This window comes from Lutra lutra, chromosome 6, assembly GCF_902655055.1.
Source record: "Lutra lutra chromosome 6, mLutLut1.2, whole genome shotgun sequence".
NCBI classification, from domain to species: domain Eukaryota; kingdom Metazoa; phylum Chordata; class Mammalia; order Carnivora; family Mustelidae; genus Lutra; species Lutra lutra.
The window spans coordinates 119,828,014-119,847,478 of NC_062283.1; the positions used below are offsets into that span (position 1 = coordinate 119,828,014).

At 37.0% G+C, this 19,465-nt stretch overlaps 1 protein-coding gene across 2 annotated transcripts in view; it reads right to left on the reverse strand.

Moving 5' to 3' along the window:
* The window catches only part of MMS22L (MMS22 like, DNA repair protein), a 131,039-nt gene that overhangs the window by 39,590 nt on the left and 71,984 nt on the right, over positions 1 to 19,465 (reverse strand). The window lies entirely within an intron of this gene.

Genomic DNA, 19,465 nt, shown 5'->3' on the forward strand with positions numbered 1-19,465 from the left:
TTTCACAGAGCAGACAATAAAAAGTTATTGTTCTCTATAAAATAGTAAAACATGAATTCAATACTGCCTAAAATTTTGATTTAAGGTTTACTTACCTATTTGCTTAATTCAAATGAAAATTTAGACATTTCTTGCAAATCAAACTATAATGAGATATCACCTCACACCTATGAGAATGGCTAAAATCAACAACACAAGAAACCACAAGTGTTGGTGAGGTCGTAGAGGAAAAAAAAACCCTCATTCACTGAGGATGGGAATGCAAGCTGGTGTAGCCAATGTGGAAAACAGTATGGAGGTTCTTCAAAAAATTAAAAATAGAACTACCTTATGATCCAACAACTGCACTACTGGATATTTACCCAAAGAATACAAGAACACTAATTCAAAGGGATACAGGCACCCCTACATTTATAGCAGCATTATTTACAATAGCCAAGATATGAAAGCTGCCTAAGTGTCCACTGATTGATGAATGGATAAAGAAGATACAGTATGGATTTAATACATAAACATAAACACACACACACACAACGGAATATTATTGGCCATATGCAATATACAATGGAACATTATTTGGCCATAAAAAGGAATGAAATCTTGCCATTTGCAATGACATGGACAGAACTAGAGTATAATGCTAAGCAAAGTAAGCCAGGGAAAGACAAAACATCATATGATTTCATTTATATGTGGAATTTAACAAACAAAAAAGGAAAAAAAATAAAGAGACAAATGAAGAAACAGATTCTAGAGAACTGAAGGAGGGAAATGGGTTAAACAGGTAATAGGGATAAAGGAGTACACTTGTAATGGGCACAGCATGATGCATGGAAGTGCTAAAGCACTATATTATATACCTGAAACTGATATAACACTGTATGTTAACTAACTATAATTAAAATAAAAACTTAAAAAAAAAAAGAAAATTTAGACGACCTTAACAGAAATATAAGGGGGGGTTCGTTCCACTAAAAGATTTTTGTAGTGATCAGGATAAAAGACGTTTTTGCAATATGCCCAGACATTAATAATTTGATTACTTAAAACTAAATGTACGGGGCGCCTGGGTGGCTCAGTGGGTTAAGCCTCTGCCTTCAGCTCAGGTCATGATCTCAGGGTCCTGGGATCGAGCCCCACATCGGGCTCTCTGCTCAGCAGTGAGCCTGCTTCCCCCTCTCTCTGCCTGCCTCTCTGCCTACTTGTGATCTCTCTCTCTCTCTCTGTATCAAATAAATAAAAATCTTAAAAAAAAAAAACCTAAATGTACAATACATACATAAAATAATATTATTCCTATTTTTATTAATGTCACATCAATTGTGAGTAGATACAAATGTATGGATGGACACCATCCTGAGATAGATTTGCTTTCCTCAGTTAAAGACAAAGCAGTGAAAACTGACAGAGTTGAGGCAGAAGATGTCCTCTGATAGTAGTACTCCATTAAGAAAATATTTAGTAAAAAAAAAAAATATTACATTAATTCTAACATTTCTGATGTTTTAAATTAGTTTAGCTAAGGGAAGTGGTTACTCAAAATACTTATAACAAAAATACGGAACTTAGTACATGCACCTAAAAAGCAATTCCACTGAAATATCAAACTGGATCTAAGACCACATTTTAGTACTTTTCACAAACCTACACATAAGTTAAAATTATAAGTTATATAACATGAGAACACTGTGCCCCTTGACACTGGAATTCTTGGATGATCATGAGGCACTACTTAATACTCCTTGAGGTATTGGGGAAAAAAAAATGTATATATATGCCCGGGGAAAGAATATCATAGCAAGCAGGTCTCATAAAAGGTAACCAAATATCTGCTATATCCTTTCTTGTAAAAACCTGCCTGAGATGTTTTCAACTTGAAGTAGTGGCTAGAGAACCATTTCAGGTCCTTTAGCTTCGACTAAGTTGAATACTGGATCACTAAAATCCATTTGGCACCTAACTTAACTGCCTGCATCAACATAGAAAGTTCACAATCACACGTCAACACACTGGAGTCCAAGTAAAATAATACCACCTTTGGCACAACCTACTTATTGCCTTTCCAATGTATACTGGTTTCGAAAAATAATAAATACCTTACTGTACTTGGGAGGATGAATTGTGCTATTTCTACATAAATAAGCCATTTTTTCACGGACTAAAACCTATTCCCTAGGGAGGGATATCATTTCTGATTATCTCCTTTGTGCCAGAATTCTTTAATTAAAAATCAGAACAATTCTATGAGATAGGTATCAGTAATCCTCTTTATAGATGTTGAAGCTGATAGTGAGAAAGTTAAATATATCCAAAGGTCACATGGCTAGGAAGGGCTGGCCCCGTAATCTGAACTTAAAACTGACCTGAAGCCCATTCTTTTCCTCTTACACACTAAGACACACACAACTTATTCACCAATACCCACATACTTTAAACACTGACCAATTTTCTTCTCCTCCTACCAGAGTTGAAGAAATTTCAATAAGCCTAAGAAAAGGAGCTTTAAAAGCTACATGTAGCCTTGCCTTGTGAAGAGGTAGGGGCAACACCAGAATTCGGTACTGGGAAAAACTATAAGAGATACCAAGAAAAATGTTATTCAAGGCAGTACTGAAAAAGGCGAACAAATCTGAATCAGTTTTGACCTCTTCAGACCGAAACTTTGACATGCCAGGGTGTATAACTAGGAGTTACTACAGGGATCTGAGTCAGAGGTCTGCAAAAAACAAACCACTAGGTTAAAAAGTTAAATTTAGAGATTACATCCTCCAAGGTAAGAGATAACACAGCAAAAAGAAGTTCCAATTAAGTGTAAGACATTGACCCCCAAAACAGACTTCTTTTGGAAATGTGCATCCACTTTGCATTTTGGTTCCAAAGAAGCTTTATAACCTGGGAATATGCAAACACTTTCTGCTTGATGGTTTGAATGTTTAAGCAATATCTGTTTGAATAAGAATGATAATCTGCTATTTTACAACAAAACAAAGTTGTTTCAGACCTCATAATAATTTATGTAAACTTGAACAAATCAGAGAGGGAGAGATGCAGGAAATGTCAAGGATATACTGTAGGAGGAATGAGAGGAGAGAATGCAATTTCTGCACTATAGCCAAAAGAGTTAGAACTACCCCTTGCAGTCATAGGTGATTTTTTTTTTTAAATTACATTTTCTGGATGAGGAAACTAACTACACAAAGACCATGGAAAAATAAGTGTATTATATTACATGTGACTGCACATCTGCTTAAGGTATATTTACAGAAATGCAAATACTGAAAGCAGCTCTGTCCCTATAGGTCACAACATAAATAAAACACAAAAAGTATATGAAATATATAAAGACTATGACACGGTTCTAGATGTCATGGCTATTTTACAAAACATTTTCTATCTTCTTCAACAAACTGCAGAAAAATCTGAAAGTAAATTTATTGCACACCAAGTAAAATGTAATTTCCGGTCAAAACCAAAAAGAAGTATCACAATAGTTATAGAATCTCCCAACACTTGGCAAATTGCTCTGTGTAAAGACAAACTTAACATGGGTTAAAATCATTTTGGAAATACACACATGTGGAACTCGGCATGCATAACCATCCCACTTAGATTGTAAAAGATGCACTATAGTATAGTAGAAAATAAAATTTGCTGAACGTCAGGTTATTCAAATTGTAGCTCTCATAGAACCAAGAGCAATGCCGAGCACTCATTGGTATTTACCATGTGCCAAACACCATGTTAAGTGTTTTATAAGCATTATTTCTTACCCTATGAGTTAGGTACAGTTACGATTATAATCTTATAAATGGGGAAACTAAGGCAAAAGAAGTAACATGTTGGGTAACAGCTGGTTATTAGCAGAGTTACTCAGAGCAGTGTTGACCTTGAAAAAGCAAGTAACCTCCCATTTTTTATTTTCTTAAGAGTCAAGAAGAGCAACAATCATTTGCTATATATCCATGGCTAGGTTTATCGAGAAGACTGCACAAAATAACATCCCTGAAAATGTTTAGAAACCTATCACTGCACCATGTAAATACCCCAAGTTTACATATCTGGTTACTATGTCCTCTTAGGCTTTTGTTTGAGCTCTGGTATCCTGCCCCCGTTGGCTTAACTCATTATGTTTAAGCACTTTCCTGATTCTTGTATCTGACTACTCTTTTGCCCATTTCCCGGGATCTGCTGTCCTGTTTTTATATTCCCACTACTTCTTGCTGTGATTACATTCTTATCCATCACAGTCCCCACATCCCCAACCCCCACCCCAATGGTCGTGCAAATATACTGAGGCACTATCACCTGAGAGGCACTGGGGCTTGCCCCTGCCAGCCTAGTCTCTGCAGCACATTCCTTCCTACCGGTGTAGGCAGGCTCCTGGGAACACTTCCTGGACTACTCTCTAAGTTTTACTTCTAATCTTCCTTTGCTCTGGTCTCTCCTCTAACTGATAATCACAGAACAAGGTATGACATCCTGTATATCACTTTACTAGTAGTCATTATTGCATATGTAGTATTTCTAATATTGTGCCTCAAAATTTAGAGAAAATCTGTCTAGTGATGGACCTTGTGACCACAGAAAAAGCATAATATAATAAATGCAACTGATAAAAGCTAATAGCAAGGGATTAACAATGATTAATAGCGGAATTCCTTTTTTAGTTCTACTCCAAACCTGGCAATTTTCTTTAACCAATATCTGTGAAAAATAAGATGGTAAGCTCTAAGTTAAAAAGTTGTTTCTAAACCACTACAGATAATTATTTCAAGTATCTGTTTTAACTAATAGAAAACTGGATGGGAATTAGATTACTCTATGACCATTTTTAGTTTTGGCTAAACTCACTAAAAAACCTTAGGTATCTTGGATCCTCTAGTCATTCTTGTTCGCCTCTAAAAAAACAGGGCTATAATCTCCTTTACTACCCAGAAAGAATATAACATAATCGAAGTAATAACATTACCAGAAAAAAAACTCTTTAGGTTTTTAAAGGTGAAAGTTATCCTAAAAATCATCCAATCCAATCCTGTCTTCAAAAGATAAGGGAAAAAAAAAATACACACACACACACATATATATCTATCTATATCTATATATAGATATATAGATATACACACATACAGCTTCCTGCTACAAAGAGACTTCTGCCAAAGCCTCACTATGAGAGAATGGTAGCTGGAGTCCTAAACCCCAATTCTGTGCATGCCCCAATCATCAGGGAGGGGAGATGAGTCAGAAGCAGGGCTTGCAGGCAGTAGCCTGGGTACACCTTGCAATGCTTCCCTGTAATAGCTCAATGCATTTGTGTACATGGAGGAATGGTGAATTGATAGTGATGACTAAGAGAATATGAAAGATCAAGGCTGTTTTGACTACTGAGGGACTATGACAAATAGCACAGCACTGGCAAAGATGCGTCCAGACGCATAGAATGCACTCTTAAGAATAAAAGGGTTTCTCAGGCTAAGGAAATTGTCCAAATGAACACCTGTCCAAGAGAGAGAAGACCAGCTTGTGACCCCAGAAAACTTCTGAGACTTCATTTTTCATATGTTAAATGGAAATAAAGGCCTATTATCCTCCATGGAACTGTTAAACTATCAAATAGTACCGCTCAGGTAAGACAATCTGCAGACTGTAAGGCAAGATGATATGTATTTTAGTCACATTTCTACTGCTTCTAAATCCTAATAACTGTGTTCATGATGCAGTACAGCATTATCTAGGAAGACATGGGCTTTAGAGACAGACATACCACAGTATAAATCCTACTCTGTCAACTACTAGGTATGTGGCCATTTCCTCATCTGTTCCAAGAATTCTTAAGATACTTCCCATAAATGGAACAATTATTGTTGGCGGAGAACTGAAGACTGTTTATTGAGAATATATATGCCAGCCTTATTCTGTTTGTGGCCTTTACTAATTTCATCCTATAGATAATGTTATTATCCCCATTTTATAGACAAAAAATCTAAGTACAGAGAGGATAAATAATTTAACTGAGTCCTATTCTCAGTAAGCAGCGGAGCTAGGATTTGAACACAGGCAGTCAACCTAACATCAATGCAACTATGTTATAATTCCCTCAAATACCATTTACAACCCATATAAACAGTGCATGTTTTAAATGTTACACTGCTACATTCACTCATTCATATGCTAAGTTCCTAATAAAGGTAGTTGCAAACGAGTATAACACCCAATGCCAGGTGGCAAACCAGTTGCACATACATTAAAGGGTTTAACACTTCTGGGGAGCATAGGTCATTCTATAAGGATCTTCAAAATCAATGAACATGTGGTAATTTAAAAAACTTCCTCGGGGCACCTGAGTGGCTCAGTGGGTTAAAGCCTCTGCCTTCGGCTCGGGTCACGATCCCGGGGTCCTGGGATCGAGCCCCACATCGGGCTCTCTGTTGGGCAGGGAGCCTGCTTCCCTTCCTCTCTCTCTGCCTCTCTCTCTGCCTACTTGTGATCTCTCTCTCTCTCTCTCTCTGTCAAATAAATAAACAAAATCTTTAAAAAAAAAAATTAAAAAAAAAAAAAACAACAAAAAAAACTTCCTCTGACCCATAATTAATTAATTTGCAACTGGGAAAGAGAAAAACCAGGAATCCAGTGTTGAGTCTGGTAAACCAAGCATGCTCATAGCAAAGCTGCCTTATGGTTTTACAGAATAATACTGGTAAGGTACTTAAAATAAGTTGTTTGCCACTATCTGCAAAATATGGTATGGCAGGAAAATACGTAAAACGTGGTTATATTTAGAAATTACTCTTTTAATTTTACCAGTCACATTTATAGATGATTATGGGTCTCAAGTCAGTTAAGTTTTCCAAGTGTTATTTCACTTCATTTTATTGCATACCTACAAAAAGGATCTGCCCTGGTAGTTCTCAATCTTGATTATCATCAAAATTATCTGCAGGGCTTTCTAAAACTACTAATGTCCTAGTCTTACTAAAGATCTCCCTGCATCTTCAAGTTTGGGACCTAAACATATTACTTGTTTTACAATTCTGACTCAGTAGGTCTGGGAAGGGACCAGAGAGTTTACATTTCTATTCGGTAGATGCTGCCAGCCCTGATCCACACTGAAAGCTCTCACCTTCCTCACTTTCCTTGTCTATAAAATGGGGACAATAATAGTCCATACAGAATTAAATTAGTTAAAAATCAAATACTTAGAATAGGATTGATAGATATATTCTCAATAAACAGTCTTTGATTTTTTTGGTCAACAATAAAAGTCACTTTATTTATTGTAATAATTCCTATTTAATTCTTCTAACACACACACAAAGATATGGCCATGCAACTAGTAGCCCAAGGACCACACTGAGTAGGCAAGACCATATAAAACAGAAGTGTTACTAGAGAAGGGTTAAAAACCATTCCTCTACTCTGTAGGCAGAAGTGTAAAACAAACTGTTAGTTTTATACCAACTCAGAGAAGAAAGATCATTGAGGGCACCAGGCGAAAATGGGCATGGAAAGGATTCTCCAAGAACAGGTAAGAACTGAATAAGTGAGAGCAATAAAGTAAAAGCACAAAGGTATACAAAATCAATTCATTTATTCTCTAATTCCACACATATTTTATATGCTCTAGGCAGTATGTATAAAAGGTTGTTACAAAGTTTCTGCCTTTCTGCCTTTCATTCTATTTTAATGAGAGAGATATAATGAAAGGAACATATGTGTTAACATTTTAGGTTATGGTAAGATTTATGGATAAAAAGTAATCAAGGTATGAAGATAATGAATGATGGGAACTAATATTTTGACTAGGATGATAAGGAAACATCTATTGAGAAGGTGACATTTGAACAAAAACCTAGTACTCGCTTTGGCAGCACATACGCTAAAATTGGAATGAACGAAAACCTAAATAAGGGAGGGAACTACATGGACTTACGGAGGGTGGGGGAGAGCATTCTAGGGAGAAGAAACAGCAAATGCAAAGGTGCCAAGGTTGGCAGTTTCATAGGCTCAAGAAAAACAATTAGGAAGCTAGTTGGCTGTAGCACAACCAGTGATAGAAGAAAGAAGAGATGAATGCAAAGAGGTAGCTGGGCTCCAAACTGCGTAGGGCTTTGTAAACTGTGGTAAGGAATTTGGATAAAATCAGGGTAGGTGACAAGATACAAAAGCAGAAGAGTAACATAATGTACATCTTAAAAAAGAAAATATAAAAGAAAAAGGTGTTTGGGGGAGGAAAGAAAAAGCAGCCACTGTGACTACAATGGATAATTTTTATAGCAACATTAGAAGGCAATACACTTAAGAATGGAAAAGATGGGCACATTTGTTCATTCACAGGCTTTTCTCATCCACTTCACAAAAAGTTACTTAACATCACTACTGCATCAGATGCCAGAAACACAAAAACAATGAAGGCAGATTCTGTTGTTAAAAAAAAAAATTTTTTTTCAAATAAAAAATAATTAAAAAAAAAATCAAGATTCCATTTTAAAGGTAGTAAGGAGTCACTGAAGGATTCTGAACTGAGGAGTAGCATAATGAAAATAGTGCTTTGGGAAAAATTAATCTGGTAATGGCAAACAGAATGGGTTAGAATAAGAACTGACTAGAGACCAGAGAGACTAATTATGAAGCTTTTGTAAACATCTAGGTATGAGCTAATACGCAATTTGAGCTACTTAAGGAAGGAAAAAAAGAAAGCTCACAGTAATTATTTGGCATTTTGTGGGGGAGAAAGGAGCAGTCTTTGTTTTTGCTAAGTTTTTGGGGAGGGAAAATGAAAGTCAGGAGGAGCAATTAATTAGTACAGGGAAGTATAATTTGATTTAAACAGAAAACTTGTATAACAAATTCTGAAAAGTTTTTGGAAGTCTGGACGTAGAGTCGAAGTGTACAATTAGACTCAGGAATCACTCTGCCTGGCAGTTCAGCTCATTTTAACGAACATTTCAGTGTCTATTAATCATGTGATGTGCTACATTAGATGCTATCAAATATGGTCCTTGCTCTCAAAGAATATACAATCAAGTGTTGAGAAAGAGGTATGTACAGAATACAGCACAAAAAGGGAACATTTGGTCCAAGTGGGGGTTTGACAAAGACTTCTCCTGTAGTAAAAATGCATTATAAGTCATGGAAGTTGTGTTAGCTAAATGAAAAAATAATACAAAAAAGTTTCAGGAAATTGAAATAATATGAGTAAAGCGTAGTGACATGGTCCTGCATGGTATATGAGAGAACTCACAAACAATTTAGTATTACTAGAAGATGAAACGTCAAGGAGCAGAAGGATGGAAAAATGAAACTGGAGTATTGATGGAGACCAGGTCAGGAAGGGCCACGCCATCCAAAAAGTTAGACCTACAAGTGAACAATTCTTTAACGGAGAGAGAATCAACAGAGACAAAACCAGCTTAAATATCTAACATTTATCTGCCCAACAGTTTGTTCCCAGTATAACCTAGAGCATATACATATAAGAACTACCCTATACACTTAAAATTTAAACACCCTGTGTAAATGCACAATGCTAATGTTATGATGCTATTTGTCTTTGAAATACTTTCATTTAAAAAAACCCCAACCTGGTAATAAGTACGAGCATACGCGACTTGGTACGTATACAAATATATATAATTCATCACAACATACTATAAATACATATCTTTTGCAAATGGTTACATGCTGTTTTTATGCTCCCATCTACAACAGAACAACCCGAGCAGGTCTGACTTACAAACATTAGCATTATTAGCACAGCTAATATTAGTGTGAATGTTCTTAGCAAATGGGTGCTCCTCTGCACTGTCCTGAGTTGAATATGTTTACTTTGCTCTGGTGTCTGTTTCTGCCATTTATTCTGTGTTTGGGAGAAGGCTTTATCCTATAAACAACAAGTAATAGTACTGAATTTAACACAAAGAATCAAAGAGAAAGTATTATGCCGGATGGTAAGAATTAAACTTTATAGCACCTTAAATGCCTTCAAGGAAACTGTTGGGGGTAGAGACCACATCAAGGTTTGGTTGAAGTCCTTTGACATATTAATTATAATAAAGTATAGGCAGATGGGTGCCATGCTTAAGGATTTCTAAAAGAACAAGAAAGCAATCACCAACTGACAACGGCAACTCATTTCCAAGGTGGTAATGTTACAATAACCTCGTACTGCTTGTATTCAGTTAGGGCCTTTGTTTCCAGGAACTTACTTATCCTTTAAATTTAATACCAAGTATGTGGATGCAAGGAATGGATGAAAGCAAGAATGAGAGAGAGAGAGAGAGTGATTATGGCCTCAATATAAAACTAGTCAGTTTCCAAGTTTGCCTGCTACCAGAACATCACCCGGGAAAGGACATGAGTTATGATCCAGGATCTTTTGTCTTTGATGTTAGAAGTACTGAGAGGGGAGATCATCCCTCTAAGAAGTCTCACAATAAAATATACACATCTTTGATAAAATATCTAAGGCTGTCATACTGGTCTTTTGGGATTTTAAATACGATTCTCTTCCTCTTCAACTGTAAACAGACAGGTATAATTGAGCAATCATACATGTACTGGATCTTATCTAAAACTGAGTTATGCATAGAATTTTCATACAAGAAAAAGGGGGGAAACCCTTAGGAACTGGTGGCTAAAAAAGAAAATCAGATTACAAACAGTTATTTGTAATATAGGTAGGCAACAATGTAAACAAAATATTTCTGGAAAATGCCTTCATTTTGGAACAGAAATCAACTATCAAACCTAGCAACACCAGAGCCAATAATATCTGGTGATATTAAACATATCTCATAGTCTTTAATCTTTTTCTTCTTGTGTGTCCCATCTCTGCTCTACTGCCCTTGAGTTATTCTATCATATATTGAATACTGTGGTAGTTTTAAAACATGGCCACCAGTTCTTTGGCACCCCTAGGACCTGAGAGATCTGTGGCTGCTTTGACCGACAAAGTGTAGCAGATATGACACTATGTGACTCCAAGGTTTATTAATAGAAGGCTGTGATGTTTCTGCTTTGTTTGCTGGAAAAACAGTCTTGGAGCCCTGAAATGCTAGGCAGAAAGTATAGTTACCCTGAGAACACTCTTTGGAGAGGCCATCAGTAGTGTTTCAGTCAACAGTCCTAAGTAGTCCTGCCCTTCCACCATTACTAGCTCAGACACTGGACATATTAGTGAAGAAGTCATTGGGAACTGGATCTGATAGCTTCAGCTGGTACAGTCCCCAGCCTTTTGTATTACCTCCAGAAAGAATCATCCTAGCTAAAGCCTCAGACACGGTGGAGCCGAGGGGAGCTGTCCTTGGCTTTGCACATTTCTGACCTGTAGAGTCCGTGAGTATAATAAAAAGGTTGTTATAGCGTTTCATGCCACTGTACTTTGGCGTGATTTAATATGCTCTAGAGAACAGGTGTCCACTATATATGAAAGATTATGTAGGAATTTGGGATTCAAAGATGAAAAGATACAGACCTGACCTCAAGGAATTCACACATGGGGAAGGAGAAAAAAAGATTTCTTTTTATTAAAAGTATAACCAAGGGTATCTGCAACAGTGCCAAATGCAGACTTCAGATCACATTGATCTTCAGCCTCCCAAGAACCATCTGCAATAATCTCAGAAATTCTAGCCTTGGTTAGGACAAATGAGTTGCAAGTATAAGGGTCATCTGAAGAAAAGCTACTTCATTTTCCTACTTTCCAATACAGGACAGCCATATCAAGCGTGGCCTGAGATATCTTATGCATATTATATATATATGCTCAATACATTTTATTCAGGTCTGTTCCTTTCATATTTCATTAATAATTGACAGCTCTTTTTTTGAACTGAGTTTCATTTTAATTTTCCCTGGATATATGGTAGAATATTTGCAAACCTATGGAGACCATCTTTAAAAGCTAATTAATCAAACCATCCTCCAAAAACTGGCCTAACTCTCACCATCTCAGCAGTCTTTTCTGAAAACAACAGTAGACAGTCAGCTCTACTCTCTAACTGTAGCTGGAATCATGATACGGGATCTTATTACATGTGTTTAGTTGCTACATGGGGAATGTGGCTTTCCTCCAAAAGAATTCGATCATTTTGTTAAAGGTAAAGAGAGACCCAAACATTTTTGAGGTCAGATGTTCCACAACAAGTAAGCTGGGGCTAAATTCCATTTGTGAGCACTTTTTCCTAATTGGCAGTAATAAATTCCTAAAAAGAAAGGGTCTAATGGTAATGTTGACTGATTCTTAACTACATTAACCCAAATGTTCCTGTCACAGTGAAATTTGCTCTATAATTTACTTTAATGGACTAGGTGTATCAATAAATACTGAAAATGTCCAGTCTCTTTTTTCCCCTTCCATTTAAATCAAATCCAACTCTATGTCAACAGATTATACCAATGTATAATTACAATAGCTAATGCATTGGAAAAAGTAGTATTCTTTGATAAATAATTTTTCTAAAACCTCTTAAGCATTCTGCATCCTCAATATTTCTCTTACACTCAAGAAATGCAGTAAATTACACAACCAGACACTACTGACCACTGCCAATTGTGATAATGGACCTTAAAACCTCATCATCAGCTCCCACAGTGACTGTGTTTTCGGATTTCTATTGTCAAGCAAGAGAATCAATAAGTATCCAGGGATGTTTTAGGAAGAATTTTCTTCATTAAAAATATAACCAATCTCTAATAAGAGAAATAATTGCTTAGTCAACGTTTAATATCATGCTAAACCTGGGATATATAAGACTTAAAAGTCTGTAATACCCTTGAAATTATATGTGATGTTTTGTGTATATGTTTATGACAAGAGAGACTATAGCTTTCATGAGAGTCTCATAAGGGTCTGCCTCAGCTGAATGAGCTCTACTAATAAGATCTTGTCCCTTTTCTTCTACCACTTTATAAACATCGTCTTCTGAGTATAAGCTAAGTGCTTCATCCAGCTTTCTTACCTTGAATCCTGTCCTCCCTCTTTTTCATTTCCTCACTCTGTGCTTCACCTGTCCCCAACAACCCAGCTGGAACCTCTGTGTAATCAAATATACTAACTTAAAAAGAAAAGCTTAATCTGAATTCTGTACAGAAAAAGCCATTACTAGTCAATGCATACGATCAATCGCCAAAATAATCAAAAAAGAAATAAGAGCATAAACTTGTTTAGAGCAGATCTGTATTTAAGTCAATGATTTTCTTAATTTTAACTTCTAGTTACCCCGATACTTAGTTATACACATTTCTCTCTAGAGATACTATTTGCCACCTTTCCTGTAGTTCTTTGAAAGGGATGAAAAGATAGAGGGGGAGAAAGTTTTCCTAAAAGATTACCCATTGAGTCAATGATCTGTGGGGTTATTATGAAGCTCCATTATTAGGGCTGAGAGCCTCAAAGGCTTTTGTTATGTCACTAATTTCTTTCTGCAAGGCTTCAGCAAATGAGCCGATTTAGCCAGTTCTGCATGCTTGGGGCTTGATACATGCTATTTGTACATGACAGGTTTCATCTGCGTAGCACCACTGATATCATTTATCTGCACATCAAAAAAGCTCCTCTCCTGACGTAAAAAAAAAAAAAAAAAATTATGCATATACTGGGGTAAGAAATGTTAAAGAGGTAAGTAAAAAACCTGTGATATCTCATTAAATGAAACCAAACTACTGGAAGATCACCAATTGATTATGAACGTGCAACAGGGCTCTAGGAGCAGATACAACACCAAGGAAAGGAAAAACTGGAAAGATCCTTGCTTACAGTGATAAAGTAGTAGGGCTTTGGTAGTAGCCTGTGAATTTTAACTAGAAATGGGAAAAAGTAATTTACCTCACAAAAAGAAAAAAGCGAAGTTTTATGACCAAAGCTTCATCAAGCTTTATGACCAAAAAAGAAATATTTCAAAATAAATATTAAAAGTTTCCATTATTTTAATTTCTTTTTAAGATTTTATTTATTTGACAGACAGAGATCACAAGTAGGCAGAGAGGCAGGGAGCGGGCGGGGGGGCGGGGAGAGGAGAAAGCAGGCTCCCTGCTAAGCAGAGACCTCAATGCGGGGCTCGATCCCAGGACCCTGGGACCCAAGCCAAAGGTAGCGGCCTTAACCCACTGAGCCACTCAGGTGCCCCTCCATTATTTTTATAGAAGAAAATTAGCTTCTAGAATTTATTCTTTTTTTTTTTTTAAAGATTTTATTTATTTATTTGTTAGAGAGAGAGAGAGAGAGAGCATGAGCACAGGCAGACAGAGTGGTAGGCAGAGGCAGAGGGAGAAGCAGGCTCCCCGCTGAGGAAGGAGCCGGACGTGGGACTCGATCCCAGGACGCAGGGATCATGACCTGAGCCGAAGGCAGCCGCTTAACCGACTGAGCCACCCAGGCATCCCTAGAATTTATTCTTATGGGAAAAGATGTTTAGGTTGACTGTTGCTGTGGTTCACAATGAAAAAACCTGCGATATAGCTTAATGTCTGATAGGAAGGTAACTTCAGAGGACACAAGGAGAAACAGAAAGGTATCCAAATATGAAATGGCTTTGAGTTTAAAAATGATAATCAGCTTAAAAGCACCTGTGTAAAAGATTCCGAAAGGAGGACACAGCCTACATATTTGAATAACAAGGAAATAACATTATTTCTAGATTTCCAGCAGATGATACATAACACATTCTTTTAAGAGAAATCAGTATTTTTCTTTGTGAAGAAGGTATGCATTGAGTTAAAGAGTTTGTTCCCGTAATTCATCATCTTTCAGAACATGAGGTTATGTATTAGGCTCCAATCCCCCCCTACTCCAACTCTTCTCAGCATTTGGTAACACAGACAGTAGAGCTAATTTTCTGTCATTCAGGAAGAACTGCTGGATCACTAAACTTGCATCATCATCACCTCTGAAACACAGTAAAAATCACTGTAAGAACTGATGGTTTATTAGATCGAACCCACCATCAACAATGTCAACTCTGCCCGGTCGTGTTAACAGGAAAATGTTTTACGAGTTCCACCACTGGGTATCAATTTAACTTCCAGCACCGGCTACGCTGTAAAACCGTGGACGTAATTTATACGGTGACCTGCGTGTGTGGGAAGCAATATCTAGGTGAAACTTCTCACAGTCTGACAAAATGCTTTGATTTGCACCATTCAGATGATTGAGCAAAAAGAGTTTAAGCAATCACTACCAATAGCCTTTATCTCCAAATGCACTAAAAATTTATTACTCTATGAGTGCAACCTATTGCTTTAGAGCCAGGCTTGATAGAATAGAAATGATTGGATAAATATTACATTTTCAACTGGTACACATCTTGTCCATTAGGTTTAAATATTGGACAAGCTACGTGTTTAAGATAAACATCAGTCTTAGCTGATTCCATCACATAGCACATTTAGAAAGCCTCCAAATGTTTCCATAGTAACATTTTGTGCTTACATATAACTGAGGATACATGCTCATCGCCAATTAGGAGAAAGTAAACCGAGAGACCACTGAACTCTTCTTAAAGAATGTACCTTTGTCTTTCAGTTAGCACTTAATACAGTTGACAGCATTTACACATCTATTGCTGGGTACAAAGCAACCAAGTAATCAATCACTCAAGCAGGGAGGGACATAAATACATGGCTCACCCACCTATCTTAAATAACAGTTTATTATTCAGACCTTCCTAGAAGTTATAAACTAGGCTAGATTCATACTCATGGCTTTTTCAGGAGCTGCCGCTGTTAGCTAAGGGAAGAATTTTTACCTGGTAACATCTCTGCCTGAGATCATACACACCTTTAAAGATGGCAGTGGGCATTTCTGATCTATAGATACACAAGCAAAGCTGTTGTGATTACTATAATACAACTGTTTAAATGTCATTTCTAGCATCATGGGAGGGATCCAGCGCATATGCTCTTCAATGCTTTGGGCTCCTGAGCAACTACAGTAGCCTTGACTAAACGGATTAACTCAGTGTTACTATTTTCTAATTTGGTTTGATTAGATACCACAAACACTGCAAGGTAAGTAACATCACTGCCAGTTTGGTGATGAAAATATGGATTCAGAGAGGTTAAATAACTTGATCAATAAGTAACAGAAATGGAATTGCAAGCCTGATCTGACTCCAGATCATTTTCTACTGTAAGCCATACTGAGGATCTTTGTTCAAGATGAGACTGTTATAATTAAATCTTTACACCTGAAGGTTTAAAAAAGTATCTAATAGTAAAATAAAACTTAAACACACATAGGATTATTTTTAACAGGTATATCTTTATAATACTCCTAATCATCAGTCTTCATTAAAGAAATAGACTACTAATCAAGGGATCATCAGACAAAATGAGTATTGGTCATTAACCTTGACAGTGAGTTCCTTTCCTTAATTAAGGTTTCCAGCCATGTTTTCATGCATTTGTTTGCCACACTGAAAAAACAACTGCAGTGTGCAAAATGGATATAAAGCAAAAACTTGCTATTTAGAAACAAATCATCCTATATTCTATTCACAAAACCATGTGTTATAGTACAAGAAGAGACTTAAGCATTTAACTTGGAATGCCTTAGCAAGATCTTTTAAGCTGTTTTTCTTATCTTGTTCTTCAAAATTTGAAAGTAGAAAATCCCACTTAACTAGAAAGGAGGAAAAAAAAAAAGAAAGAAGGATGTCCCTTTCTAGGGTTAACAGATGCTTTTTGTAAGATTTTAGGTAAGATTAACCTTTTGCTCACAATAGGACTGGTTATTGGTTTTATTTTTTTTACTGTCTTTAACTCAGGTAAAAATCAATATAGAGTGAGACAAAGGGCTCTAGAGGGTCTGGCTACACCAGCTTTTGGGTTGGCTCCTGCACAATTCCACAACATGCTGAGGCTGGGAAGGATTAGCCTGCTTGTGTTGAGTAAACCGATGATACTCAATAAACAGTTTCTGTTGTAAACCCCTTAGGACGTGCAAAGCCACACTAGTTGGCAATAGACCAGTTAAGCGGCAGAACCAGCTGTAATCTCATTTAGACCTGAGCTGATCCTCCTGTCCTTTCATTCCACAGGATCAAAGCAAACCACTGAGGAGGCAGCTGTATTATAGCGAATAGCGGCTCTGCTTGCTGGATGCAGCAAACATTTCATAAATTCCACTCCTTGAAGCAAGTCTCTACCTAATCTACCCAGAGCTGGGACAATCAATGCATTTCTGAATTCATTAGACTGATTATTACAGGGTAACCATTTTCTCTTTGGAGATATGTGATGATTGCATGTCAACATTACAAAGCAGCTTCTATTTCTGACCACCTTTTTTTTTTTTCTTGAAAGACCCAAATTTTCCCCCACAGTATCCCACAAAAATGGTTTAAAATCACTTAGCTCATTATCTTTAATGCAAATTAACAAGCAAACAATATATGATGCTGAATTTCTCCATATGTAGCAGGTGGTTGCCACTCAAATGCATTCAAGCTTTAACAGCGGCCCACATTTTCACATTTAATGACATGGGGTGGAGTGCCAAACCTCACTGTGCTACAAAACCATATGCTGGCCAAAAGTGATATTCAAAAAAAAAAAAAAAAAAAAAAAAAGTATAGAAAGTTTTCCAAAAATAAAAAAAAAAGTTTTCTAATGTTTATTAGAGAGTATTAACATTTATTTTTAAGTTTTCTGTAAAAACAAAACAAAACCAAAAACAACTTTAACAAAAGAGTTCCTAAGTGAGAGTGCTAATTGTTCCCTCCCCACCCACCTTTCAGTAGAATTGACACCTTACTACCTCATTTTACAGAAAATTTCCTTTAACAGAAACCTAAATTTCAAGATATAAAGCTTTAGAAAGCAGGCTCTATTCCCAAATTTAAGAGAGTACTAACTGGATGTATCATGGGCACTGAAGAGGCAGGTAATGGGTATCATAGCACAGATGACTCTAAACAGTAAACACGAAAGATATGAAACCCAAAACAGGTGTGCAGGGCTATGTATAAAACAACAGCATTTAAAGAGAATCAGCAGTGGGGTACCTGAGTGGCTCAGTTGGTTAAGCGTCTGCCTTCAACTTGAGTCATGATCCTGGGGTCCTGGGATCAAGTCCAGGGGTGGACTAGGGCCCTGCTCAGTGGGGAGTCTGCTTCTCCCGCTATGTGACCTACCCCCCACTGCTCATGCTCTTTCTTGCTATCTCTCTCTCAAATAAATGAAATCTTTAATAAATTAAAAATAAAAAGAATCAACAGATAACTTTTTGAGAGAGGGAGTACATTACCTAGCTAATGTGGAGGAGGGGCAGAGGGAGAGAATCTTCAAGCACTCTCTGCTGAGCCTGGAGTCTGACACAGGGCTTGATCTCATGACCCTGAGATCATGACCTGAGCCAAAATAAAGAGTGGGATGCTTCACCAACAGAGCCAACCAGGCACTCCTAAAAGGAATCAATGGATAATTCATTGCTGAATGCCAACAGTTCAGAGGAACTCTATGAAACACCTAGTCAGGGAGTTGGCAAATTTTTAATGAATATTTAGTCTTTGCAGGCCATACACAACATCATATATTCTTGCTATTTTACATATATTTAAACAAGTGAAAGCCATTCTTAGCTCAACGTTGTACAAAAACAAGCCATGGGTCAAAACTGGTCACCAGAACCTTAGCCTGCGCATTTCACAGAGGACACAGACCCTCAGGCACATGAGTTCTTTTGCATAACAAAGCAGCAAGTGTCAGCATAAGAATTCAGAACTACTGAGTCTCACTCTCCTGTTTTTCTACTGCTTCCCAATATTTACCCCAACATTACTTCTGAAAGAAAATGGTGAGAAGAATCTACTGAATTTCAAAAACACTTGCAAAATGTAGGCAAGGATGCCTGTGATTTGACAAGCTAGACAGCATACCGTAGCGGCCACACATTAACCAACCCAATCACTTCCAAGCTAACAAATGCTACAAGTGATGATTCCCCTCTCTCTGATCTATTCTTCAGACATAAAAAGGTCCCATTTAACATAATCACATAATAACAGCAAAAGTGATAAATATCGAAACCTTAACTCTTCTAATATTTGCAAAATCCAGATCTTTGTAATAATAACACCACGATAGGAAACTGCAAAACTGTGTAATTATACTTTAATTGTATTGTGAGGCATGCATTAATCACAAAGTTTAAGTACCAAGGATAGAATTATAATAATTCTGTAAAACAAATTTAAGCTAGCTAAGTAGGTCAGAACCACTAACATGCAACAGGAGACCTCTGGGAATTTATCAGTTAATGGCTATTTATGTGCAAATGAGTGCCCTCCAACGCTCCAAAATCCTGTGTAGCTGAAGGGTATTTCTGTTAACCAGGAGCACTGCTTAACTGCAGAGGCATAAATTAAACCATTTTATTGGAATGATTTTTAATTCCTCTACTTTCCTCTTACCACAGTCCCCCCTACCCTTCTGGAAGCACAATTTACAGAACATATTTAACAGAAGGGGA